This window comes from Lissotriton helveticus, chromosome 6 (assembly GCF_964261635.1).
Source record: "Lissotriton helveticus chromosome 6, aLisHel1.1, whole genome shotgun sequence".
In the NCBI taxonomy this organism is placed as follows: domain Eukaryota; kingdom Metazoa; phylum Chordata; class Amphibia; order Caudata; family Salamandridae; genus Lissotriton; species Lissotriton helveticus.
Window position 1 is genome coordinate 1,182,404,672 of NC_136067.1, and position 23,032 is coordinate 1,182,427,703.

At 43.7% G+C, this 23,032-nt stretch overlaps 1 protein-coding gene across 2 annotated transcripts in view; it reads right to left on the bottom strand.

Moving 5' to 3' along the window:
• Nucleotides 1-23,032, bottom strand: part of MTCL3 (MTCL family member 3) — a 275,713-nt gene that overhangs the window by 55,383 nt on the left and 197,298 nt on the right. The gene's annotated exons all lie outside the window — the stretch shown is intronic.

The window sequence follows — 23,032 nt, forward strand, 5'->3', positions numbered from 1 at the left end:
GCCAAATGACGTTTACAGAAATGTGCTTTACGTAGATGTTTCAAAGGCACTGCTGAAAAGACGACAGCCAGGGCCGAATGCAGCTGCCAGACTCCTGTGTAATGGTCCTCGGCATGTCTAGGTCCCAACCTACATGTGCAAGTTTCACTGACTACTGAAAAGCGTACCAAGTTTAAAGAGTTGTGCTTTATGTACACAGCTAAGACCAAAACTGCCCCAAATTATCTTAACACCTTGTTTCACGTATGTCCAAACGTGACTTGGGCCTTGCTGTCACCCCTCGATTGAATTTGGTCGATGGGGGAGGGTGCGGGGTTGGGGGAGGGTTTGAGTTAATTTAATTATTAGGGCCTAAACTGTAAAATGCGCTGCCGCTCAGATTAAGAACATGCACCTCTATGTAGGCTTTGTTTTTTGAAGAACTGTCTGCATTTTATCTGGTCTGAGTTAGTGTGCGCTGGGAAGCCCTGTCTGGGCACTCGTGCGCCCTATAAATTCAATTATAATAATAATAATGTCACCAAAACAAAACTGCTGTTTATTTATGTATATATATATATATATATATATATATATATATATATATATATATATATATATATATATATATATTCCGCTAGATGGCAGTATTTGGCTGTGGAAGTACACTCACTAACTTGACAGAAACAATCACAGAGCGAACATCCATGATGCATACAGAAAGTTGATCACACACGTTCCAAACGTGAGGACTGGTCTAATTCCAAATGTCAGAAACAACTTGCTTTTGAGATTCCTTCACACACGAAACACTTCCATTGATATCAGCACTCAGGGGCAGCTGGTAGTCTTAGAAAATGATGGGACGAGCGGAGTGCCTTACCGCTTCCCAAAAACCTAAGTGAAACAACTCCTCCCTCCAAAAGTTAAAAACAACCAACCCCTCCACCAACAATACCGACTAAAAACAAACCCATCCACCCAAAACCCTTAACAAATATAAGCATTAACGTAATCACTGCTCTTACATGCATTACACATTCCTAATAAATAAAATAAAATAAAATTGTACTTACCTACGTGCTCCACGTCCTCCTGTCCCTCTGCAGTCTGATGCACTAAGGATGATCCCCTACAGAGTGAGCGTTACCCCACTGGCTCAGAGCCAGCAGCAAAAACATAAAATGATATTTCAGTATTGCTTTATTTTTAAGCCGCTGGATCAGCCAGCATGTGCAAGGGAGGGGCGGGGCTGAGGCATGGGAAGGGGAAGGAGGAGTGATTGTGCACTCCCTAAGTGAGTGTAAGTAAGTAATTCTTTATTGTTTTAGGTTAATAAAAACGTTACAAAAAGAGCAATAAAACAATCTCATAAGAAATTTAAAAGACCTTAAAAGCAGAAATTCATGATTAATCGAATAGTAAAGATAAAAAACAGTAAAGCCCAGCGGGAAAAAATGTTCAAGGCACTTGGTCCTGTCCTGGGTTTCCACTTAGCCAAGTGCCTGGGTTATTTGTTTCCGTTCCGCTAGTTTCAGGAATTTCACTAGCTTCCCGTTTAGTGGCGGGAGACCAGGATCAAAACAAGCGAGGACAGCTTGTCTGCGTGAGCGGACTCCTAGTTCGTTGAAAGCTGTTTTCAACAGAGCTACTCTTTCCTCGTTCAGCCTCGGGCAAGTGCACAATAGATGTTCCAAATCTTCAATTCCTGTTCCGCAGAGCCGGCATTTGGTCCCATAGTTCTGCCTCAACCATGGTGGTAGGTGAAGAATGGCGGGTAGAATCCCCAGCCTGTGTTTGAAAAAGGCCTCTTTTGTTTTCCAGTCATACCCCAGACCAACATATGCTTGGAGCCCCGGTGTTCTGTATGTGCACAAGGTCATCCAGGCATGGCGCCTATGAGAGAGCAAAGCTTTGTCCTCCACATGCGATTGTCTCTTTAGACTCTTGTTCACTATGCGCTTAAATTGCGCAGGTGATAAAGGGGTCTCCCAAAGGTCTTTCAGTCCTGTGATGGACAAGGACTCCTCTAGGTATTTTTTCGCCGGCATTCGCGGTGTGGTAAGCATGTCTTGCCAGAGCTGTCGGTTCAGGGTGTTTTCTTGAGAATTCTTTAATTTGTGCCAGCACTTGATGTATGAACCTCTTCGAGCAAGCGTTTGGCACGTCAGCCCGAATTCCAACCGAATCTGGGCCTGCGAAGTATAGGATGGTAGATTAAAAAGAAATCTGTAGGCCTTTGAGATGGTTGTGTCCAGAAGTTTAGCATCAATTCCTCTTAGAGCCTCACTGTCATACGTGATTGATGACTCTATTTTGATTTTGGCTACTCGTAATAGTGGAAGTAGAGTCTCACCGGTCAGGTTTGTCTTTAGCTGTTTCAATGTCACGGCTATTAGCATGCCTTTCCTCTTGATGGCCTCTAATTGGTTTTGGTAGCGGCCACCTTTATCGACTTGGATCCCAACATATTTATATTCAGAGCAGTTTGAGATTGCATCCGAACCAAGCATCCAATTGTGCGACTTTTTGCTTCTAGTTATAGAAAGAACTTTTGTTTTACTAATGTTCACTTCTAGTTGGTTTTCAACGGCATAACCATGAAGCGTGTTGATAAGGTTTTGAAGGCCAACTTTCGTGTGACTGACCAGGACCACGTCGTCTGCGTAGGAGATGCTGGACAGCCCTTTGCCTCCTAACCGCGGAGCATGCGAATTGCAGGCATCTAAGGCGGGTGGCAGGTCGGCTGTAAAAAGATTGAAAAGAGTTGGAGCTAACACGCACCCCTGTTTTAGGCCCTTTGTGTTCGGAATGCGCCTAGAGAGGTGCGAGCCGTTCACAAGCTTTACCTTGACCCATGTGTTTGTATGCAACTCAATCAAAAGGTTTAGTAGAGGCAAGGGAATCCCCAGGAGGCCAGTTTTTGCCATAGGATTTCTCGGTTGACATTGTCAAAGGCCGCTTTAAAGTCCACAAAGCAGATGTGGAGAGCCTGCTTGGTTGCTCTTGCCTTGTCAATGAGCAACGAGATGGCGATCAAGTTGGTTGTTGTCCCCATGTCTTTGCAGAACCCCGTTTGGGTGGATGGTATTAAGCTTTGGTTTGCAGCCCATCCTCGCAGATGGATCAATAGGAGTCCTGCAAAGAATTTGGCCTCAACGTCGAGGAGTGCAATCAGTCGGTAGTTTTTTGGAAGAAGTCTGTCTGTCCCCAGCCTTATAGATCGGTGAGATGATTGAGCCCCTCCATGAGACGGGAAGGCACCCAGAGTTGGTGACAGATGAATAGAGGGGGATGGCCATAAATTCTGGTGGGAGGTTTAGGTAAAACTGAACTCTATAACCTCAGGAGCCAAATCACTAGGTTCAGTTCCTTGGGGTTTAGGCACCAGATTTCTCCATGGTTCTGAGTGAGAAGATCCGGCTTGAGGGGAAGCTTCTTGTGCAAAGCTACTGATAGGTAGCGTAGTGTTGTGAACCATAGATGTCTTTCCCATGTGGAGGCTACTCGTATTAGTGTGAGGAATGTTTGCCTGCACTAAAAGCGGAAGAGGTGGAAAACCTTAGGCAAATATCCCTGACAATTAATTTATAGAGTATGGCCCTTAGATAGCAGGTGTGGGTATCTGGATGCAAAGCTTGGGCATTTTGTGTGGTTTGAAGTGGCGAACAGATCTATGTGTGGGATCATCCACCTGTGAACTTGGGAAGGAGGACTTTGGGGTGGAGTTCCCACTCGTGAACCTGTTGCAGCATTCTGCTGAGTAGGTCGGCAAAGTCGATGTCTGTTCCCGGAAGGTGTTCCACTAAGAGATGAATGTTATGATGTAGAGCCCAAAGCTAAATAGTATGAGATAGGCATGAAAACTGGAGAGAGTGTGCCCTCCCTGTTTTTGTATTTAGTACATGGTTACCAAATTATCCGTCTGGACTAGGACAACTTTGCCTATCAGGTGGGGTAGGTATGCTCTCAATGCTAGGTGAACAGCTTGAAGCTCTAGGTAGTTGATGTGGAGACCCTGGTGTTTGGTGGTCCAGAGACCCTGAACTGTGAGATTTTGTAAGTGAGCACCCCAGCCTGCGAGTCATGCATCTGTTGTCAGGATGATTTGGGGAACAGGGTTGATGAAAAGCAACCCTTTTGCCAGGTTGTATGTGTTACTCCACAGCAGAGAGCGATGAGTGCTGCTGCTACCAATATTAGCTCATCCAAGTGACCCAGTGACTGAGACCACTATTGTGCTAAACATTCCTGAAGTGGACACATGTGCAGGAATACTTGTGGTACTATGGCGATGCATGATGCCATCATCCTAAGGAGACGCATGACAGTTCTGACAGTCAATGGTTGATTGGGTTGGAAATGTGGTTGCAGTGTCGGAAAAGTATGGATCCTGGCTGCATTGGGATAAGCTAGTCCCTGCTGTGTGTTCAGGATAGCTCCTAGATATGGCTGAATTTGTAAAGACTGAAGATGCGATTTTTTTAATTGATGGTGAAGCCTAGTTGATGAAGCATGTCAATAGTGTTTTGAGTGTGTAGTATGTATATTAACAATGGGGTGACCCTGTGGCCCTCAGAACCTGGGTATCTTTACATAAAGCAACAATTGGATTTGTAGGGTAAGGACAATTGCTTCAAAGTTAATGAGCTTAATCAAAAAACATAAAATTCGTCTTGTAGCAATAATGCTTAAGTGGTTAAGCTGACATACACAGACAGACAATTTTATGCTGCGTCAAGAGTATTTACTTCTTGTTCTGAGATACAGTATTTTTATGCATTTTTCAATGAGGCTGTCAACAATTCAATTAAAGATTTAAGTGACATTAAATATAGTGAAAAGAGTGCTCTGTGACATGGGTGCAATAAGTGTCATTTATACATGGGTGAGAAAAACATATAATATATACAAATTATACAAGAAGGACATATTTTAAAATGGTCAGTATAACAAGGAATCAAGTGTCTCTGGTAGGTTGCACAGTTGCTTACTAATTTAAAACCAGAAGACCTGTGGAACTGAACCCCAAGTGAATGTCATCGTTTTGATCCTGATGTAAGCGTTATTTAAGAAAGCATCATGGTGGGTCTTCTTCAGGACAAGGTGAAAAGGGAAGACAGCCTAAAATGAAATTAATTCATATGTTCATATGTATCAGGCATGTTCCCTCTAAGAAAAAAATGGAATATTTGGAGGTGGTACCTATGTCATGATACTCACCAATTCATGGGGAAAAAATCCTATATCTGCCTTAAAGGATACCGGAGACTGACCAGTAATCTGAAGAGGTTAAAGGGGGCGGGGGGGGATTTACATTACTCACAGCATAGTTATGTTAGGGGGAGGAAATGTATTGGAGGGTAAGGAATGATAGTTTTACCTGAAGAATTCAGGAAGACTTCAACATGTATACCATCTCAATTTAATTGTAGAGGTTAGAGCTGTTTTAGATCTAGAAGTAAAGTTCATGAAAATTACTAGATGAAATAATTGTAGGGTGCCATGAATGAACATGGTTTTTCGGGGGCGAATGAGGGCCAAATCTTACCTGATCTTAAAATAGTTCTAAGGGAGGGCTGCTGCCGTAATCGGTCTGCCCCGTGGAGGAACTTTGATCTTTATTTTTATTTAATAGTCCTCCGTGCTCGTCCATAATTTCAAACGGATTCCTGTCAGACAAGATTAATAAAGACAATGGACTTAGGCGGCCTGATGAGAAAAATGTTGAAAGAATCAACAGCGGGCAGATGTACAGCGCACCCGCTTACCTGCGTTAGGATTGCTTTCGAGTCGTGTCTAGGAGTCTCAAGTGAGGCTGCTTGAGTGCCGGTGATATATACGGAACTCGGTAAGCCGGACGTCAACTTGACGTACAGGTAAACATGCACGAGGCTCTGCAGCAGCTATATATTATCTATTATTATATACTATACATTATCTTGTGCAGATATATACCTGCAAGGGTTTTGTTTTTATTTATTAATTTGAATTTGTTCATGTGTGAAATCTCTGAAAGTATATCAGAAAAAGAAACAATGTCCTACAGGGAAGATTATATTAACAAACTGATACAGGAACAAGGTGAATTTAATTTCTTGGAGGCAACCACAATATCGGTTGACACTACCCTCAATGAGAAACTAGCCAAGCTAGAGACACTTGAAAAGAAACTGATTCACTCACGCCTACATGGCCATGTACTAACAGAGTACTTGCAAGCATTTATAATACCAAAAGGCTTGCAGGTAAGAAATGAGCCGGCAATATTTATAGACACTCTAAAGTTTAGAGAGGGTTTCAGTTTCGTTGCAAACAACTGCTCCACACATTGGATGGTGCTTGGGGTAGAGACTGCAATAGAATACGTCAAAAATCTGACACAGGAAACAGCTGAGCTTAAAAAGGAAATTCTTGATGATAAGGCCTTTACCTATGCAAAAGAAGCCCTAGAACGAGCTGAGAAAGCACTGGCTGAGTTCAACACAATAATACTAAACAGAAAACTTGATAAGTTGTCAAAAGACATGAGAAACTATGACAAAAAGGTGACACCCTTACCTGGCCGACGAGAACTATCAGCTGATAGCCAAGGTTTTGTCACAAATAGGTGTAGGCAGGGCCCCAGGAGGTTTGCAACCTTTTCTGACTCACACAAAGGCAGTGGCTCAGAAAGTGAATGTGACAGACCCCCGACAAGTCATCAAACTAATCAGGGTCACAGAACCCCAGAAGATGGCCTAATCCCTGCAGACGAGGGGTAAATACCCCGAAACACGTGTACAGGGATATCGAAGACTTGAAGATACTCGAGAATTCGAAAGAAGATACATCGCAGAAAACGGTACTACAATTACCATGGTCCTTAGGGGCGATCCCGCTGGTGTATAAGCAGTGTGCGACCCCATTTTGGGAATGTTTATGCTCCTTGGAGCCGTGGGCTGACGAGCTCGGGACCCCGCACCTGCGTGCCTTGTGTGGTACTATACCTGCTAATATTTGGCAGCACACAGCAACCCCAGAAGATGGCCTAATCCCTGCTGACGAGGGGTAAATACCCCGAAACACGTGTACAGGGATGGCGAGGACTTGAAGATACTCGAGAATTCGAAAGAAGATGCATCGCAGAAAACTGTACTACAATTACCATGGTCCTTAGGGGCGGTCCTGCTAGTGTATAAGCAGTGTGCGACCCCATTTTGTGAATGTTTATGCTCCTTGGAGCCGTGGGTTGACGAGCTCAGGACCCCGCACCTGCGTGCCTTGTGTGGTACTATACCTGGTAATATTTGGCAGCACACAGCAACCCCAGAAGATGGCCTAATCCCTGCTGACGAGGGGTAAATACCCCGAAACACATGTACAGGGATGGCGAAGACTTGAAGATACTCGAGAATTCGAAAGAAGATGCATCGCAGAAAACGGTACTACAATAACCATGGTCCTTAGGGGCGATCCCGCTGGTGTATAAGAAGTGTGCGACCCCATTTTGTGAACAGATACCAAGAAACCCAGAATTTTTTAGGGGAAGGCAATCGGATGCCCAACAGGAGAGGGGGCAAGAAAATATTTGGGAAAGACCGAGGGGCTGGAACAGTGGCAGGACCAACCAGAGAGGCAAATCTATACAACCACTGAAGAATAGATCACTTGATCAGGTGACTGATGTTGCACTAACTAGTAACATCTCTGATGACATGCCTTAATTAGCTACTGTCCTGGCCGACACACCCTTAGTACCCATTGTCGAGGTGCTAGAACAGACAAGGAATTGTCCCACTGAATCTACAGGAGCAACCGCCGATACTACTATGGGCCCAATCATAAACCTCTGAAATTACACACTGTCTGATACTGAAAAACTGATCCTTTCCAAGGGTCTTACATTCATACCCACTGACTCCAACATTAAACTTGAATTGCAAAGATTTTTCTGGAAGATAAGACTGAAGTACCACTTTACCAATAGAGAATATACCCCTCCTTCCTCAGCCACCTCCTTCCGACCACCTTGGCATATGAACAAATAGTCCTAAATGAAATTATGGACCTTTTAAGCAACAGGAGTTACATTAAATATAATATCACAAAAGATGAGAGACTGGCCCTTGACACCCTTGGAGCCAACAACACTATTGTCATCAAGGCAGCCGATAAGGGGGAGCGGTAGTCATACAAAACACAGCGGACTACGTAGAAGAAATACAACATCCGGGAGAGTTACCTCCCAATACCGAGGGACCCCACACCGGAAGTCAGAAAACTGATCTATGACCTTACCAAGAAAGGCCCTACTAAGGGTTTCCTGAGTGAACAAGAACATAATTTTCTGAACAAGAAGGTGTCCAGGATCTCTAGGATCTACACATTACCAAAAGTACACAAGCGCCTGGATAAACCACCAGGTAGACCCATCATTTCGGGCTGTGGATCAATCCTGGTACCACTGAATCAATATATAGATAACATTTTGCAACCATGGGTGGCTGAAACCAAGTCATTTGTAAGAGATACAATACATATCATCCAGCTGGTGGAAGGGCAATCCTTTGATAGAACCACCCAACTCATGGTTACTCTCGATGTCTCATCCCTCTATACCAGCATTCCACAGAAAAAGGCTTTGGAGGTGACCAGAGAAACATTAGAGAGACACCCAAAGCCACACTGGGTACCTACTGAGTTCTTAGTGGCCTTGTTGGAGATTGCCATGTTCAGGAACTACTTTGTTATGCAAAACCAGTATTTCTACCAATGTAAGGGCATGGTGATGGGTGCGGGATTCGCGTCCAGCTTGGCGAACCTTTTCATGGATTCTTATGAAGAGGAACATCTCTACAACCTCAATAATCCAATTATAGACAACATCGCCGATTGGAAGAGGTATATTGATGATGTGATAATGATTTGGTTGGGTACCGAAACCAACCTGAATGACTTCAAAGACTCGTTGAACAATAGATCTGCGGATATCCAGTTTACGATGGCCTACAGTAATGAATCCATCAATTTCCTGGACCTTACCTTCAAAGTAGAAGAGGGACTGATATACACAGATTTATACAGGAAACCTACTGAGCGCAATACGTTACTTAAATATGATTCACATCATCCAGGAGTCTCAGGGACAATTTGCCCTATGGGCAATTCTTATGACTAAGAAACTGCACCCGCAGGGTTGACTTTTTCAAATAAACCGAGACTCTTACTCAACAACTGAAAGAGAGAGGATATCCCATTGGGTTACTCAAACAGGCCAGGAAACTAGCCTGATACTGTCCTCGGAACTCCCTGTTGGAAGTGAAACCCCAAAAAACAGGAAAAGATGACATCGTATTTGTCACCACTTTTAACCACAGAAGCAACAAAATCAAACAGATTGTGAAGAAATATTGGAATTTAGTGGCCAGTGAACTTGGAACCACGGAGGAGCCAATTTTTGCGTTCAAGAGAGGCAAAAATGTCAAGGACTTTGTTGTGAAGGCCTATCTTGAGACACCAAGACCACCAGATATTAGGAGCCAGTTGAACTTACCACCCCTCATTGGACATTATAAATGTGGCCATTGCAAAGCATGTACCCTAACTATTGAGGGTATCTCATTCTCACACCAGAGCAGGACATACGACCTATCACAGCAGATGAACTGCAACAGTGCAAATGTAATATATGCCATCAAGTGCCCATGCTGCAAGTGATATGTGGGGCAGACAACTCAGAAGGTGAAGGCTAGAATTTTGCAACACCTCAGCAGACTTTAATGTAAAGTACAGGGTGCTCCCTTAGTCAAACACTTCAACACCCAATGTCACTCGCCTGACAGCCTCAGATGATGGTTGTTGGAAAAAATCCACCATCACCCCAGAGGTGGTAATATTGGGAAGACCCTGAACCTCAAGGAGTGTAGGTGGATACACTCCTTGGACACAGTTGGGAACGAATTAAATGAAATGGAGGAGACCTTCCGGCAGATGGGCCAACTACTGTATGGCTGACACATGTTGAACCATATGCACTAATAGCCTGAACTGTCTCTGTCCAATACAAACCACCACACCCCCCTTTAGTGACGTTTGCAGCCTTATGTCCTTCACATGCATGGAATGTTTCGGTAATGCACAACATGACACAAACACTGTTTTCTTTTGGGTTGTCATAACTGCTTTACTACAAATATTTAATCTCAATGAACTGTTTTATAATGCTATGGACCATGTTACCTATTATTGGGTCTGGTATTTTCAATCTTCTGCACAATATGTTATACCCTACTGGAAAGAAAAGTGGGTTTATGTTGGACCAATCAATTGTGGCGAACAAATATCCTCTATGATGAAGTGCCCTTTTGATCTCATTGAACTGTTTTGTTATGCTATGGACAATGTTACCTTTTATTTGGTCGGATATGTTCAATCTTCTGCACAATATTTTATACCCTACTCGCAAGAAAAGTGGGCCTATGTTGGACCAATCAATTGTGACGAACAAATGTCCTCTATGAGGAAGTGACCCTCCTTTGTATGTTGTTCTTCCACAAACAAGGCTATTGAATACCTTGCTTTTACCTTGATTATTGAACAGCTAATGTTCCTCCACAAAGTAGGTTTTAATGAGCACTGTTATCCTTCCAAAACACTTTCGACTTTAAATCAGAAATACTAGTTATTAAGGGTGTGGAAATACCGTGACATCATGCCTTCTTTTATTGCGCAATGTGTTTTTATTAAGGCAGTATCAACTAACACGATTTCCAATGCGCCCTGTGGTTTCCGAATATACAATGAGAATTACGTATTGGAGTATGCGTTCGCATCTCAGGCAGTTGACACTGAGGCTTCACAGACAGCATCCAGCTGCTGCAGAGCCTCGTGCACGTTTACCTGTACGTCAAGTTGACGTCAGGCTTAACAGGTTCCCTATATCCCCGGCACTCAAGCAGCCTCACTCGAGAATGCTAGACGCGACTCAAAGGCAATCCTAACACAGGTAAGCGGGTGCTGTGTACATCTGCTCGATGTTGATTCTTTCAGCATTTTCTCATCATCAGCCTAAGTCCATTGTCTTTATTAATCATGTCCGACACAAATCCATTCAAAATTATGGACCGGGCACGGAGGACTATTAAATAAAAATAAAGATGAAAGTTCCTCCACAGGGCAGACTGATTACGGCAGCAGCCCCCCCTTAGAACTATTCTTACATCAGGTAAGACTTGGCCCACATCCGGCCCTGAAATACCTTGTTCATTTATGGCACCCTACACTTATTTCATTAAGGAATTATCATGAACTTTACTTCTAGATCTAAAACGGTTCTAACCTCTACAATTAATTTGAGATTGTATACATGTTGGACTCTTCCTGAATTCTTCAGGTAAAACTATAATTCCTTTCCCTGCAATACAATGCCTCCCCCTAACAAACTATGCTGGGAGTAATGTAAAACATCCCCCCCCCCTTTTTAATGTCTTCAGATTACCGGTCAGTCTCCGGCATCCTTTAAGGCAGATATAGGATATTTTCCCCATATATTGGTGAGTATCATGACATAGGTACCACCTCCAAACTTTCAGTTTTTTTCTTAGCTGGAACATGCCTGATACATATGAATTAATTTCATTTTAGCCTGTCTTCCCTTTTCACCTTGTCCTGACGCTTTCTTAAATAACGCTTATGTCAGGGTTGAAACGTCAATGTTCGCTTGGGGTTCAGTTCTATCAGGTCTTCCGGTTCTAAATTAGCAAGCAATTGCGCAACCTACCAGAGACACTTGATTCCTTGTTATAATGACCATTTTAATATATGTCCTTCTTGTATAATTTGTATATATTATATGTTTATCTCACCCATGCATAAATGACACTTATTTCACCCATGTCACTGAGCACTTTTTTCACTACATTTAATGTCACTTCAATCTTTAATTGAATTGTTGACAGCCTCATTGCAAACGCATAAAAATACTGTCTCTCAGAACAAGAAGTAAATACTCTTGATGCAGCGTAAAATTGTCTGTCTCTTGTGTTTCAGCGTAACCACTTAAGCATTATTGCTACAATCCGAAATGTATGTTTTTTGATTAAGCTCATTGACTTTGAAGCAATTGTCCTTACCCTACAGGACCAATTGTAGCTTTATGTTGAGTGTGCTCTAGGCATGTAGACAGAGTAATGGCTTATATGAGCCAGTTTTCCAGATATGAGAAGACATGGATATTTTGTCTGTGTAAGTGCGCTGCTACCATTGATAGGCACTTGGCGAATATGCGAGGGGCTGTAGTCACTCCAAATGGGAAGACTTTGAATTGGTAATATTTACCAACTATGACAAATCTTAAATATTTGTGATGAGCAGGATGTATTGGAATATGGAAGTAGGCATCTTTTAAGTCTAGGGCTGAGACAAAGGCGCCTTTTTGAAGAAGATGAAGTGACCATATGAAAATGCTCAGACGGGATGCAACGGTTCAGAGTCCTTAGATCTGATATAGGCCATAGAAGTCCGTCCTTTTTGGGGATTAGGAAGTAGAGTGAGTATACTCCTAACCCCTGGTGCTGTAGAGGGACAGGTTATATTGCTCCTTTGAGCAGGAGGGCTTGCACTTCCTGTGTGAGCAGTGTTTGGTGTTCCAAAGAGATCTTGTGACTGCGAGTTAAAATGTATGGAGGTGTGTTGAGGAGCTCTGAACAATAGCCATGCTAGATAATGTCCAACACCCATTGGGCCGATACTATGGACAGCCAATTTTAAAGAAAGCTTTGTAATCGTCCCCTGACAGGTGTTGTGTGATTGGGGGGGGGAGGAGAAGGGAGTCACTGTTTGGTGGCGGGGGCAGCACCATGAGGGGAGGCACCATTGCCTCTACTCTTTGCATTATTTTCCCTGTATGTGCCTCTGTAGTATCCTCACTGGGAAGAGGGGTGACTCTGGCCGTAGTGGTACAAGGAAGTTGCTTCAGATGCTGTTGTTTTGGCACCAACTCTATATGGGGAGCGGCGAAAGGAGCCACAGGGATTTGGGGTTTGAAGTGTGCCCATGGATTTGGCGATCTTTATATCCTTTTTAATTTTCTCTTATGCCCCATCAACTTGTGGGCCAAAGAGAGGTTCCTTGTTGAATGGGACATTGAGAAAGGGTTGCTGGACTTCTGGCTAAAAGCCATAAACGAAGCAAAACCAAAGGGGATGATGGACGGAGTGTTAAACAATGCAAGCACTCACCCCCAGTCAACTGATCTGGGTTTAATACATCATCATTCTTTAGCTCACTCCGCCAACCGAGTTCAGACATGGCCATACGCAAATCAGACTGACCCTGTCCCTCATGGGAACAGTCCCTCCCGGACTGCCAAGCCATGTCTTCCCAGGACCGGAAACAAGCATCTTGGGATCCGTTTCACCCCCAGTCAACTGATCTGGGTTTAATCCATCATCATTCTTTAGCTCACTCCGCAAACCCAGTTCAGACATGGCAATATGCAAATCAGTCTGACCCTGTGCCTCATGGGAACAGTCCAGCCCAAACTGCCAAGCCATGTCTTCCCTGGACCGGAAACAAGCATCCTGGGACCTGTTTCTGGCTAATCAGCCGTCATCAGCCAGGCTAGCTTGAATCCAGTGGCAAAGTGAGCAAGGGACCCACGTCTGGGCATACCCTGCCAACTTAGGACGAACAAAGCAAAACCAAAGGGGATGATGGACGGAGTGTTGAACAATGCAAGCACTCACCCCAAGTCAACTGATCTGGGTTTAATCCATCATCATTCTTTAGCTCACTCCGCCACCCCAGTTCAGACATGGCCATATGCAAATCATTCTGACCCTGTGCCTCATGGGAACAGTCCAGCCCGAACTGCCGAGCCATGTCTTCCCTGGACCGGAAACAAGCATCCTGGGACTGGTTTCTGTCTAATCAGTCGTCATCAGCCAGGCTAGCTTGAATCCAGTGGCAAAGTGAGCAAGAGACCCACGTCTGGGCATACCCTGCCAACTTAGGGCAAACAAAGCAAAACCAAAGGGGATGATGGACGGAGTGTTGAAGCCATATATGTGCAGCCAAGCATGGCAGAGCAATAGAACACTGGTTTGAATGCCCTGTGCAGCATTATCTGCAGATTCAAAGGAGCATCTGACTGAAGTATTGGAGATGAGCTTGCCCTCAGCCACTATCTCTTGCCCTCTCTTTTTGTACTCTTCTTGAAGGTACTGGAGTTCCTCCATTTGAGGAGGGCACAATCTTATCTTAGGAGGAGTCCTTGTGTATTAGTAATGCGCCAGTGGCTGTAAGATTGTGCAGCAGCTCTTCTGTTTGAGCGTTGATAAGTTTACTTTCGTTATCAGGAGGGGGCGAGTCACTCTGTGCTTGTGAGTTGGCCCTTTTCCTTGCATTGAGAATCCACTAGTGAATCTGGTGGAATCTTCCCTCTAACATAAATTGGGTCTGAGGGTGATCAATATATATCTTAATGACCCTGGTAGTAATCATGTGTGCTTACTTAGGGTCTTTGAAAATGACATGATTATGACAAAGCGTACCCTTAAGCATAGGGAGATATTGGGTCCCACTATGGGTGGTGGAGAGGGTCTCAAAGAGGTAATCCTCATCAAAGGATTCCTTATGTAAGGGTACCTGATGGTATGTGGCAGCCCTCCTGATAAGCTCCTGATAGGAGGTGATGTCATCAGGAGGTGACAGTCTAGCCAGTTATAGTTCTGGATCCGTGTCCTCTGGAGGGTCCACGTCCTATGCTGAACCCGGGTCTTGTGCCTGCGGTGCGTCAAATATATGGGGACCCTTGAGGAGTGACATCAAGTGGATCACCCTGTGGATGTAAAGGAGAGGGTGAAGATTGTAGAGGAGGGGGCTAGAGGGTGGTGAAGGAGGGGGAGGATGAGGAAAAGGAGGAAATAAAGGACTGGTTGCTTTATCAGTCCTTGTCTTAGGTGGCACAGGCTGACCAATTACTTCCCCAAAGGAGAGTTGTTGCTTGTATGGCTGCGAAGCTGGGGCTGGGACCACAGCTTTAGCCAGAATACACCCAGTGGGATGAATATATCTGTTTTTGCTTGCCATTAAGATTTTCCTTCATCCTATGGAGGATTAGCACCGAAGAGGAGCCTGAGTCCTTATGTGCCATATTTTGAGTTTTCAATGCCAACATATGTTTCAGAGCCAAAGTGGTATGTGCCGGAGAGGCTGGAGCTGTTCAACATCTTAAGCCAAGATGTCAGATTCCTCATGGAAGTCTGTTGCTGCATTTCTCTGCAGAAAGCTTTTTGATCCCGAAGAGTTCTCTTTGACTGAAAGGATTTGCAGACCTCACAGTCTTCTTACCAGTGGTCGGGGGATAGGCTGAGATTGCAGACCTGATGTTGGTCGGTTCGCGGGTAATTGGAATGGCAATTCAGGCAGAAATGGAAGGGAGTCTGTTCCATCAGCAGGACATCATTGATAGAGCTGAATAAAGAGAAGCGAAGCCCCAAAGGACGAGGCCAAGCTGGCCAAGATCGAAGCGTGCCGGACTGATGGGAGATGGTTTTCTTTGTTCGAAACACGCAGGTGATACCCCATTCAAGAACAATATAGACGAGGGTTCAGGTGAGAAATTACAAACCAAAAGGAGTCCGAAGTGGTCTCGAGCCGGAGCGATTGAGCACACGACTGAACCCGGCAGCAGAAAGAAAACAATCTAAGAGAGAGACAATACCCATGCACAGTATTACCAAAAGGAGGAGTCACTCTACCTTGTGACTCAAAACACTTCTTCCAAGAAAAAAAAACTGCACACATTTGTACCCAACTCTAAATGGTGGTGGTATTGAAAGCATGCGTATCTGCAGGCACACATGCCTTGAACAGTCTCTACCATAAAGTTATCATCTTCAGGTGTTATATGTAAATGTACTTTATGATATGCTGCTGCTCGTTGGATGACACTATTGTAGTTTGTAGTGTCATTAGGCACGTATGGCTCATTAGGTACAAGTTTTAGGTCAGTGTCGTCTTGAGGGTCGACATCATAATCCTCCCAAGGTTTGTCATGATCATGGGGGTGGTACATGAGCTCTCAGAAGACTTTTGCAGGTGAATATTGGTTTAGACATCATCTGTCTGACTGCACGTATGTAGACCCTGTGGGAGACTTTGGTGGTGAACGGTGTTGCGAAATTTGTGGTGAAGGAGTCTAAAATGGCCGGAGGTGGTGGTGAACTGATGCCTCTGTGTGCCACAAGAATGGATTTAGGCCGCCCAGATCTCTGTACTGGGGTGAATGTATGACATTGTTCTGCATTCTGTCCATCAACTGTTGTTTTTGCATTTGTCACCCCGAGTGGGTCGGGTATGCTCAGACGTGAGTCCTGTACTCTCTATGCCACTGGACTCAAGCTATCCTGGCTGGTGAGGGCTGAAAGCCCGTAACCAGTCCTAGGAAGCTTGTTTCCAGTCCAGGGCGGACCTGGCTTGGCAGTTCGGGCTGGACTGTGCCCATGGGGTACAGGGTCAAGACTGATTTGCATATGGCTAGGTTCAAACTGGAATGGCATGGTTAGCAAAAAAACGATGGATTTAGGCCCAGATCTTTGTACTGGGGTGAATGTATGACATTGTTCTGCATTCTGTCCATCAACTGTTGTTTTTGCATTTGTCATCCCGAGTGGGAGGGGTATGCTCAGACTTGAATCCTGTGCTCTCCATGCCACTGGACTCAAGCTATCCTGGCTGATGAGGGCTGAAAGCCCGAAACCGCTCCTAGGATGCTTGTTTCCAATCCTGGCTTGGCAGTTCGGGCTGGACTGTTCCCATGGGGCACAGAGTCAAGACTGATTTGCATATGGCTAGGTTCAAACTGGAATGGCATGGTTTTGTAAAAATATGTGTTACTAAAATACATGTGTTACTAAAAAAGAAAAACAAGCTTTAACTGGCAATAAATAGCTTCAATTTTTCCACTTTGAGTGATTGGCATAACCTCAAGTTACATAGGAAAACAAGTTCTTTTGATTTAATTTTGATTTAATTTTGTATGACCATTATTACAGGTAAGGAAAGGACAATTAGTGGTGTCTTTTCTATAACTAAGTTATACTGTTCAAAACCTTTACCATAGGCATTGTTTTTGTTATAGTTGCTTTATTCCCAGATGCCTTTGGGTTATTCGGGTTCCCCTGTTTATAGATAGGACTGTTCCCATGGGGCACAGAGTCAAGACTGATTTGCATATGGCTAGGTTCAAACTGGAATGGCATGGTGAGCATAAAAACAATGGATTTAGGCCCAGATCTCTGTACTGGGGGGAATGTATGACATTGTTCTGCATTCTGTCCATCAACTGTTGTTTTTGCACAAGTTTCTTTTTGGTGGCAATATGGTAGGCTCCTCCAACTCATGCCTTCTCTTTGCAGAGGTGGTGAGTCTTCCAGTCTGAGGGTTAATAACGATTGTCCTTTAGAATTTTGCCCGGGACTTACTGCAACTTCTCAAGGATAGACCTTGCTGTTCCTCAGTAGCCCAGTAGTTACCCTGATTATTTTTTCACAACTGGCTTGCTTCTTAATGCAGATAGTTCCTTGGAACCAATGTGTGCTTTTATCTGTACCTTTTCCTTCGGTGCAGGCGTTTTTGGCACCGAGGATTTTGGCTCCAAAGGCTTTGTTGGCAGTGAGTGGCTTTGGCCTGGAGTCTTTGGCTTCAAGTGTTGTTTCTTGGTGCAGTGCTTGGTCTTTTGGGATCCTGATCAGGATCAGCCGTCGACCTGTACTTTCTTGGCTCTGAAACCCCCTTTCTATGTTGACTGAAACCAGCTGGTTGTGGAGCACCAAAACGTGTGCTGAGCAGCCAAGGGGCTGCCCTGCTGGCCTGATTCAGGGCATGTCTGTGGCGCCTTCTGTGGTCCTTTAGGGTGTATTTGTGCTGACTGGTTCCTATTCTCCTTAGAACTCTGCCTCGGCCGCAATCTCTATGTTGTGAGTGAGGCGTTGATCTCTTTGATACCTCAGAGTCTTTTTTGGTTTAAAATGCAGGCATGCCAGACAGCCTTTCTCGTTCTGCTCGGGGGAAAGACACAGCTTACACACTTGATGGTGATGGATATTTCACGTTGCACTGAGGGCACTTTAGGAATGGTATCTGAACTATCACTCCTAAAGGCACATTCTCTAGTCAGGAGTGGAAGGTGATTGGGCCCACCCCAAGGCAGATGGTCCGTGGGTGAATAACCTACTAATGGATGTTGAGTTAGCAATGTCTTTTTGGAGATTCATTAGAATCTGTCTCTTCTTCAAAAAATCTTTTTGGCTCCACAGTTGTTAGTCGCCAAACAGGCATAGAAAACTGGAGGTTCAGCGAAACCATTCAAAGCTCATTGGCGGAGAAATACAATCTAACAATGGAGCCGATAACCATGCACATTGCCACGGAGAGGAGGAGCCACAATACCTTGTGACTCAAAAGACTTCTTTGAAGAAAAACAAGCTGCAAATGTCTGAGCCCAATACCAGATTGCAAGAATATGGACAGATAGTGTATCTAGACACATATTACCATGTTCTTATCTGACTGCTGTACACAAAGTGTCTCAAAAGGATTATTTTCATTCAAATGTTGATTCTGAATAAGAGCTCTGTGAAAATTACCCTTTCACTTGACATGTAGTAGAAAATCTATGTTATGATGTCTCTAATGGGAACAGAGCTCAAAGCTACTGCACAACCTGATTGGCTGCCTAGCAAACCAAACAACGGGTTGAATAAGACTTAGAAAGTACCATGCTGAATATGTCCTCTGTTGATTTGACTCCGCTTCCAGGGCCTGTATTACAGAAGTGCCCCGGGGGCATAACAGGTGCTTTCAGTGCGCCTCCTAAAGGCATACTTCTGGGGGAAATGGGGTTCCGTGGACCCCTCACACATCCGCCTGCAGGTGGGTGCAGTCGCTCACTGCACCTGCCTGTAAGGGGATCGTGCGCTGCCCTAGGGGCAGTGCATTTATTCTAATACAGCACACTTTTCCTGTTTGCTCAGGGTTTACCTTTTGAAAGCTACGCCATGGAGAAAAAAAGGAAAGGGCACCGTATTTGTAAAACGGCCCCTGGAATTCCTGACAATGGGATTTTGTGTCAAACAAGACATTGGCATCATCTGATATGAGGCTGTTCATACCACAGAAACGTTTGGGAAGAAAGGATGGAGGAAGAATCTTTCCGGAATAGGTTCCCTGGAAATATGAGATTTTCAGGAAATTCTTGAAGCTCGTGTATTAAGGACGAGAGCTATTCAGCAATCTTTTTCCGTAATATAATGTTCTGTAATGTTTAGTACTCTCAATGGTCATGATTGATTAACCGAGTGACTGGCTGGACTCTACAATTCAGGTATGCAAATCTTTGAAACATCTAGTGCTGCACAACATGTTGCATGTGGCAGAAAACCTAAAACAGGGACAGCATATCAGCTTCAGCTTTGTTTCCAATTTCTTCAGCCTAAGCATGTTCTCTATTGGTAGTGGTGTTTGCTTCAGGATGCATCCCGCATGTGTAAGAGGTGCCTTCTGGGTGTGTGTATATATTTATGCACGTGGTATTTGTACAGCAAGAATCAAAACATCTTGATTCTTGCTGTACAACTACAACGTACATAAGCTTGATTTTGGGGCAGTAGTATTTCTTAGCTATTCCTGTGTCTTTTGACACAGTTCAGTGATTTAAAATCACTGAGAATACTGAATACAATTTAGTAATCTAACAAGCTGCATGTCCATACATCACTGTTAACCACATATTGAAAGCCTCAGACCTTTGTGTAGTATTTACCGTACCATAGGCTTTGGTAAATAGCATCACACTCCTAATCGTGGTCTTAGTAGGCAGCAGGTGGCTTTAAACCACTACTTAACTCCACATTACCTCTTTTCCCCACACTTTTATCCAATCTTAGCTCATGAGAAGACAACCCTGCCATGGCACTGACTCTTCTTACCAATGTGATAAAACCAAAGGCCAAAACAGCAATGTCCCAACAGGCTTTTCATTATTTGTTATATTTTTATATAATGCTTGGTATATTATTATTTGCAACCCATTTACAGGAATATAATGTTGTTGTTTATTCAATTCAGATCACTTCCTATGTTTATATAGAGCTACACTGTACAATGATAGCATTTTTTATTCACATTCCTAAGGTACCCTGCTGTTTTCCTCATGCTTACGATAGTATCTAAGTTACAGCACACGTACTACCTCTCTCGCTTTTAGAGTTTATTGACACCAACCATGGTTGAATTCTAATGTCTTCTGTCCAATAACATCCCTCCTGCTAATGTTTTTAAGTTAGTCACAGATATTTTTTGGGGGATTTCAAAGTATTTTTATTAGTTTTTACAAAACAGGTACATTTGCATTTTCGTTGAGGCTTTCCACTTAAACGTAGTTGGTATTACAGAAATTACATGATACTTTTTTGTACACGTCCAGCTGGTGCCCTCTGCGTTGACTAGCTGGAAAGATTAGAGACAAGATAGCAAGAAGAGAGAAGAAAGAAGAGAAAGATTAGAGGTAGGGTACAAGAAGTGTTCTCTCGCTAAGAGCGTAGTCTGGGGCTGTTTCACTGTCTCTAGGCTGAACCCCCGAGGGTCCCAATGGGCTCACTGGGGTTCGTAGAAGTCCAGGAGTATGTCTAGCGACTTCCACTTCCCCCTAGTAGCTGGTCTCCAGGGTGAGTTTTGCAGGGCAGTGCTATCTGCGCCTCTGAGGTATGTCACCCAGTTAAACCAGCATTTGTATGATGTCCTAGCAGTATCCTTCCAGTTGGACAGGACCAATTTAACTGCCGTGGTCAATAGGACGTCTAGAAGGTCCCTGTCCTGCTGTGCAGGAAGTTCTGCGGTTATGAATTCTGTGGTGAGGGAGAAGAATTCTGGTCTTAGTGGACACCCCAGCGCCCTTTTTATGAAGTCAAAGATTTCCTCCCAGAACTTTTTGAGTTTTGGGCAATAAAAGATGAGGTGTGCTAGATCCCCTTTTTCACTGCCGCAGTTCCAGCACAGGTCGTTCTCTCTGAGGCCTAGCGAGGCTAACCAGGCGGGCGTCCAGAAGGTCTTGTGGAGTAGCCAGAATTTTGTTTGTGATAGTGCAGGTGAAATTATATACCATGTGTGCGATTGTTCAAAGTCTATTACGTCAGCTTATTTTGGCAGTAGACAGAGCTAAAGGCCTGAACAACAACCCGAGGTGCGAATGGTGGTCTTGCAAATCTGTGACTTTTCATTTAAGGAACCTGATTTCTTGGTCATAATCTCGACATTCATCCAGATATTTAATTCACTAAATTCATCCTTTCCCCTGTCTATTCCTGTTGTATATGGAATGACGAAATGTTGGCAATTTCTGAAGGTGTATCTGATTTTTTAGAATCCAGTCTGGTCATTGTGGAGCTCATCATCATTCTTTCCTTCATAACGAACTAACATAACATGTATTTGTAAATTACACGTTCACCCAGAAGGGTGTTTTGGCTCTGAATAACAGATGTTTATTATTACCCAACGGTATTCATTCTATCAACCTCACAAGGATGAAAGGCTGAGTCGACCCGCCAGAGTTTTAACCTGTGCCCAAGAGTTCAAACACAGGCCCCTACAGTGGGTGCTTTAGTTCACTAAGCCACCAGACCCAACCAAAGAGATTGTTTCAATATTTTGATAGCTTATTTTCTTGAAGTGTGTTTGGATATAGTAAGTGCCACAGAGCGCAATGAAGACATGCGTCTAATAGCTAAAACATGTGTAACCAGCGCGAACCTTTGTACATTTGGCCAAAAGATACTTGAGCTCATGTTAGCAATATAGCAGCAGTCTGGGAGTGAAGTGACAGGTATGATCTGCCATGCCTGCAAAGGAAATAGAGCTAGGTCAGGTATGGCTAATAAGGCATGGTTCTATTGGAAACACTATGGGCCCGATTCACAAAGGTAAACTGAGACGAAAGTCTAACTTTACTACTTTAGGTATTCACAAAGGGTATTATCACTGGGATATAAGCCATCAGGAAATCACTAATACGTTTTCAGATAGTGTATAGTGCTGAAATTAAATAAATAAGGGTAACCTTTGTTGGGAAATGTAGCCTGGGGTTCTCTCCTCAGAGTCTGAGGAGCAAGAATATACACTACTGTGTGTTCTGGAGTGTTTTCCCCGAAACAATAAAAGTGTCTTGTTTTCATGAGGATCCCTTTTTGGAAAATGAAAGGGTAATAAGTTCCTTCTGAGGGTTAGGGTAAAATGTGACAATTGAACATAGTAATATGAAGCATTCACTCAATGTGATAAACTTTTAAGAAGACTCTATAAAACGTTTAGGTAAGTTATCAATAAAAGTACCTCTCCCTATTAGACTCGCAGTGACCATTCAGGTGTTAAAAAAGCATACCCTTTGTAATGGGGTATTCTGTCTAGATTGTGGGGGTTCATACCCCAGAGCAATCTGTTTGTTTTTTTTGTGCTTGATTTTGCAAAGACAGAGCTTGTCATCAGTGTGTATTGCTTCTAGGACATCTCATGTCCCTCTTGTGTCCTATAGGCAGTGCAGATATATCCACATGCTGAAGACTAACATCAGGACATTTCCCCACTAAGAAAAGCAGTAACTTCAAAAGAATTAAGAAAAAATACAAAGATGTATATATAGTTTTTCAGAATTCTAAATACATCATGGGGCGTATTCTAAGCACCCCTGGTAATCCTGATGGGGCTGGACACAGGAATTACTGGTCTGATCGGGATTAAGATATGTGATGTTTCATCCAGGCACTACGGCATTTGGAAGCAGCCAAAATCTCTGGGTGAGATACCAGGCAAAAACATGAGAGCAGAAACACAAATATCTGCATGTTATTCCCAGAAATCCTTAATTAGGAATATTTTCTCCATTACCGGAGAAATCGGTCTACCTGTTATCGGTAACTGTAGGAGAGGTCTACACAAGGAATACCAGGAAGAGATTGGATTAATTTATAAACGGTGTGACGGGCCATAAGCACTAAATGCAACAAAGCAAATC